The sequence below is a fragment of the Magnolia sinica genome, chromosome 5 (assembly GCF_029962835.1).
Source record: "Magnolia sinica isolate HGM2019 chromosome 5, MsV1, whole genome shotgun sequence".
NCBI classification, from domain to species: Eukaryota; Viridiplantae; Streptophyta; class Magnoliopsida; order Magnoliales; family Magnoliaceae; genus Magnolia; species Magnolia sinica.
The window spans coordinates 114,783,971-114,790,018 of record NC_080577.1 but is presented as its reverse complement, the minus strand read 5'-3'; positions in this window follow the sequence as shown (position 1 = coordinate 114,790,018).

Genomic DNA, 6,048 nt, shown 5'->3' with positions numbered 1-6,048 from the left:
AGTCAACTGTGTATATCGAATTGTTACCGTTTAAAACTTCCTGGGGACCACAGGAGTTTTGGATCAAGCAGATATTTCTGTTTTTCGTTTTTCCTTCATCTTGTTTGTGTAACCTTACGAACAGATGACAAACATTAATGTGGCCCTTGGGAAGGTTTCAACGGTGGATATCATTCTCTCACTGTTTCTCGTGGTTTGGTCCACTTTTAGCTTTGAATCTGCCCCCCTTTGGGGCTCACGCCCTAAAATTAGCTGGCAAGATTAATGGACCGCCTTGATAAAACGCGTACACAATAAGTGGGGCTCACGGAGCTTTGACGCCGGCTAGGTGGCTGGTGTTCGGTTCGCGGCCAAACCACGTCGATAAAATCAACCTTTTTCTTTAAAAAGCGATGGAGTTTGGAATCGTGGGCCCACGGGTATGCATGTAACAACCAACCCGTCCAACAAATGTGACCCACCTATATAATAGCATGAACCAAAAAAATGGACGATCAAATCGTAAAGTGGACCACACTGTAAAAAACAATGTGCACCGTCCAAAATACATGAGCTCATGTGCAGTTTGTGATTTGATCAGCCACGTTTCTGGTTCTTGTCATCATTGTTGGGTGCACAGGTTAGACGAGTTGGATATCGTGTAGACGCCATGTGGGTCCCACAGTTCCCACTTTTACCACTTCAAAGAAAAAAAAAAAAAAAAAACAAATTTAGAGCATTCTTATGGTTTTACCTAGGGGTGTACATCGGGTCAAACCGAGTCGAGCTGGCCTCAACTTGGCCCGGCTCGGTCCTCGAACCTGACTAGCCAGCTTGGGCCGAGTTCGAGTCGAGATCAAGCCAAGTTTGTCATTGAGGCATTTCCACAAACACCCTGTCTACACCCTCAAAATCCTTCAAAATACCTCTTACATGAGTTTAAGTTTTACAAACACTTTGAAGAGATGAGAGGAAACGAGCGGTGAAGATTTATGAAGCACAAAGGATACCATGGGAAGCATAAAGGATGCCACTATGTTTCGGAAAGCATCGAAAACAACACCCAGCACTTTTTGCAGGCCATCCACTCTACAACACGGTCGCTTGGGGAAGCATGACAACACATTCAAGAGTGCACTTAAAATGGGACCGTAACTTTGTCTCGATGGCAAACTGTGGCTTTTACAGCCACCCACCAGTCATCGGACGCAATCGTGTTCCATGCATCGGATCATACCATGTACAACAACTGTTAGATGGGCTTTAACAAGGGCTACCCTTGTGTGAATGGAATAGATCAACGGCTCGAATTTCTTGATAGGTACGACTTGTTCCAACTGCGGCCCCATTTGCATGAGATCCCACCAGCGCCGAGTCACTATCAGTACGGCCGCATACACGGTGCTAAATGAGAACCATTAAAAAACTCGTTCATCGCAATGAAGAAGATACCTCCACTTCTTGGAAAACAAGGTGCATGGAAATTCTGCTATATCATCATGCATTGAGTTAGATTCGAGCTAGATTCAATACGAGTTGAGTCGAGCTAGGGCCTGCTCGAACTCGGCTCGAACTCATTTTTTAGCTCCAAAAAACGGCTCGAACTCAGCTTCGAATAGAGTTGAATCGAGCTTTTTCGAGCCCAGTCAAGCGAGCTAACCAAGCTAGCTCGGTTCGTGTACACCCCTGTTTCACCTAAAAAATCACCTCCCTGTGATTAAAATTAACTGGTCCATTATTTGATAAAATGACAAGTTCATAGATTTTGTGTGGTAAAAATTACTTCCATATTACATGGATGGAGAAAATTTAATGAAACCTTACAAATAATGCTAGAAGTTTGTTAGGCAATTAATAATGAATACATAGGCCTACCACATGGTAGCTACAATATTTGATGATGACCATAATAGTTTATTACAACCTCTGATTGCTTAGGCTATATGTTATACGTGGCAATAACTATTATGTATGTATTGCAAGATATGAAATGCCATAACCTCTTAATAACACGAGCACTTATATTCCGCTTGCAGCCAATACAACCACAACCTAACTTGCACGATGTTCAACAACCGAAGCTAAGGTAATCCCAAGGATGGCATCCTCCTCTAATAACTAACCTTCTAACCACCCATGACAAAGACACATGGTGAAGAGCTACCTAACAAACACCCTTGACAAAGACTCGTCAATCACCACTTACAACAAAGATGTGGTAAAATGGTTATATAATTAATCATCCGATATCACCAACAACAAAGACACATGGTAAACTAGTTTCATAACTTTCCAGTAGCGGGCCAGGGAGTTTATAAATAAGAAAAGAAACCGCAAGTTTTGAGCCTCTTGTCAATACATTATAAGGTAAAGTTGTATATTTTTGTCTTTCATTTATGATTATCTTTTTTATTTTAGTTTACTTCTCCGTCGCTTATCAACATAGGTCATATCTTTTATATTTTTGTTCATTCACAATTACACAGTCAAATCATATGGAAAATAGCTCATTTTTTTAAACAGAATGTTACGAGTCTTCCATACCACGTGCTAAGTGATGGTTGCTAAAGCTAAACATCGAACATATCCAAATTAAACTTGGCACAGCTCGGCTCAGCTTAACTAGTAGACTATTTGAGCTCGAGTTCGACTCGACTCGGCTTGGTCACATATCTAGCAAGCTCAAGTTAAGTTTAAGCTTTGTTCAAGCTCGATATTTTGAGCCTACTACGGGCTCAAGCTTTCGAGCCTATTTCACATATTCACAAATATACTAGTCAATTCACAAATTCACTAATATATTAATCAACTTATAAATTCACAAATATACTAATCAATTTGCAAAATCACTTATATAGTATTCAATTCATAAATGTACTAATCAATTCACTAATATACTAATAAATTCACATAATCACAAATATACTAATCAATTTACAATTTCACGAATTCGTAATATATAATAATGAATTTTATAATAATTGTACGGATATACTAATCAATTCACTAATGTGACTGAATAGACGGTTACCGTATTTTTCTTGGAAAAGGTGATCGAATGGTAGAGGTCGAGTTCGTGCAGAAGTGAATACTCAAGACAGGGAATCAAAGGCGGACATGTGAGATCAATTCACTAGTCAATCAACAAATATACTAATTAATTCACTAAGTCGGCCAAACAATGGCAAACCAGAGAGTTACATTGTTTTGCTTGAGGAAGGTGACCAGGCGATGGTGGACCAAACAATTGTGGTTGATTTTGTGCAAAGGGGAACACTTGGGCAATGGGCTAGAGGTAGACGAGCGGGAGTAAGATTGAGAAAGAGAGTAAGAGAGGTTGAGGGATATAGAGATTGCAAGAGTTGAGACTTGAGAGCACAGGGCTAAGGTGATAGGCGTGGTACCAAGACAGCGGAGGGTGAGATTAAGAGAGAATATAGAGCAAGGCCAGAGTTTGATGAGCAACTGGGTGAGGTGTGGGTAAGAGAGTAAGGGAGAGACAGAGAGTGTGTGTGTGTGTGTCGATAACAAAAGATCGGAGGCGAGGTGACCAAACGAGGTGACTTGTTTGGTCAAAAGGGGCTGGTCATTGAGACTCGATGAGCAAGAATGGAGGAAAAAAAATTTATAGAAATCAAAATGAGCAAATTTTTATGATTAATTTAAAAAAAAAAACAGGTGCCCGTCCCTTAAAGTCTTTATATATAATATATATTATTAATTAGAAACTAGCCGAGCTGAATTGAACTCAAGCTGAGTTGAATCAAACTCAAATCAAGTCGATCGAACCAAACTTTGAATCGAGTCAAGGTCAGCTCAAGCTTGAATTGAAAATCTTTTGAGTTTAAAACAATAACTCGACTCGATTTGAATCCCACAATTGATTCGAATAGACTCGAGTGAGGCAAATGAGCTAGCTTAACTCATGTCAAGCTCTAATAGTCTGAAGGAAGATTGCTCAATTTTGAACAAAATACCGTAGATTTTTCTCACTGCATGTTAAGTAAAAGTCACCGCCATTGACCGTCTTGCCTACTAAGCTTAGTCTTCATTGATTGAAGACGGTCGACCTCACCGACTCTCTCACTTACAAGGCTCGGTTTACATTGACAATTGAACAAATTATAATGTCTTACTCTACCTCCTCCTGGGTTTTATGAGCTTTGAGCATTGGGTGGCATGTTTGTTCAGCATGTATGAATTTATATAACAAATGACTGAACGTGATCCAACAATCTAGTCCATTGATTTGTTGTCTCATGGTGGACATACTTGCTAAAAAATATTATTAGCCACAATCTTAGCCTCTATATGTAAGGCCTGTAAGAAAAATGTTAAAAAGGTCCATATTCAACTAAAACAGGTTTTTATATTGCACAACTCTCCACCTACAATGGAGCTCAACAGATATGTAGTATGGTTTACCTAACAAGAGGCTCGTGTGCAGTCATTAAAGTCATGCATATCAACCAACATACTCTGCCAGTGTATAAAGTATTTTCCAGGACAATATTCTAATATTCTAATCTATACTGCTGGGAAAACGGAAAAGGAGTAGAGAAGGCGTGTCTACAGCTAACCAAGCACCATACAAGGGAGCCACACCGTCGTTCAGGTGCACTACAGAATTTTCAATAACCTGCCTAAAATTCAGTGTAATCTATAATTTATATGGAGAAACAGTGTAAAGTCACGTGCTGTGGCCCACAAGAAATATCCTGACGTCTGGGGATGCATACACCCTGGTGTGGCACATCTGATTAGTGGATTGGGTGGATACACACGCCTCGGTGGACCCCCAGAATAGAATGGACAATTTTAACGGTAGTACTTCTTATCCCAACCGTTCCTGTGGTGTACCCCACCCAAGTTTTGAATCGGCCTGATTTTTTTGCCCCAGTCTAGACACAAGGTGGCACACCTGATAGACGGAGTGGATGCACTCCATATGAAATCCTCTGTCCACGTCAGTGACTAGAGACGCCCCCACCTGACAATGCCCAGCAAAAGCAGAAATTCCTTTCCAGCCTTAATAAAGATTGCGTGACCATGGGAGTCATGTGTGGCCGCGGCTATTTCTTGACGGGGATGGACTACACATGCTAGCTATGCCTTTATCCCGAACATTACAGTCGTCCAAAACTCAGGTGGGCCTCACCATGGGAACTAGTGTCTATTTGTACTTACTTCAAAAAATAAAAATAAAAAAATCTTAGTGGTGATAATCTTATGAACATTTGAATGGCATATAAATATCTAGGTTAGGTCCGTGAGTTTTCATTCTCATTGTTTCTTTTCACATGACTTGCTTTAGTTATGGATCTATTTAAAGTTTTTACTCTTATCATTAGCTTGAGACATTGATGACAGGAGGATTTTTCTTTTTCTATTTTTGGTGGAAATCTCCGTGGGCATCCGGCAATTCATGGTCGTGAACAGTGCACTGTACTCTTCACATGGTGCAGTATTAGTTGTAGGCACACTCCTCTCCTAAAGCAGCACTAATCCTTGAACTTGACCCATCTCTAGGTTGAAAATATCTTGACCCTACCTTTGCCTTGACCAGGTAAGGAAGAGAGTTCATTAATTAAAAGATTTAAGATATTTAATTTGAAAAAAACTATATAAGGATATTTTCATCAACAGTAAATTATATACAAGGTCTTTGTTGGGTCTCATATTATTGACAAGCCACTCTTGTTAATTTTAATTTCTGAATATGGAGTTGGAAAGGAGATTTATTTCAGAAAGATCTGTCAAATACAAAACGTTAGATAGATCTAACAATTCTGTTAGCCAAAATTGCCAAAAATCTGTCAAACATTTCAAATGTATTATTTCCAAAGTAACCAAATGGTTTTCTACCCAAAGTAATTTTGATTCTGCCAAATTTATATAATCAACAAGTATTCCCAAAGCAGTTGATGTTGAAACCATGTCCATCAAAAATCTTGAAAAGATTTAATATTTTGATATCAAACAATCTCTTCAAAATTGGAATCTGCCAAAAGTCCACACAGAAGAAATTTATAAAAAAAGTTCTTTCCAAAATGATGAATCTCTTGAATT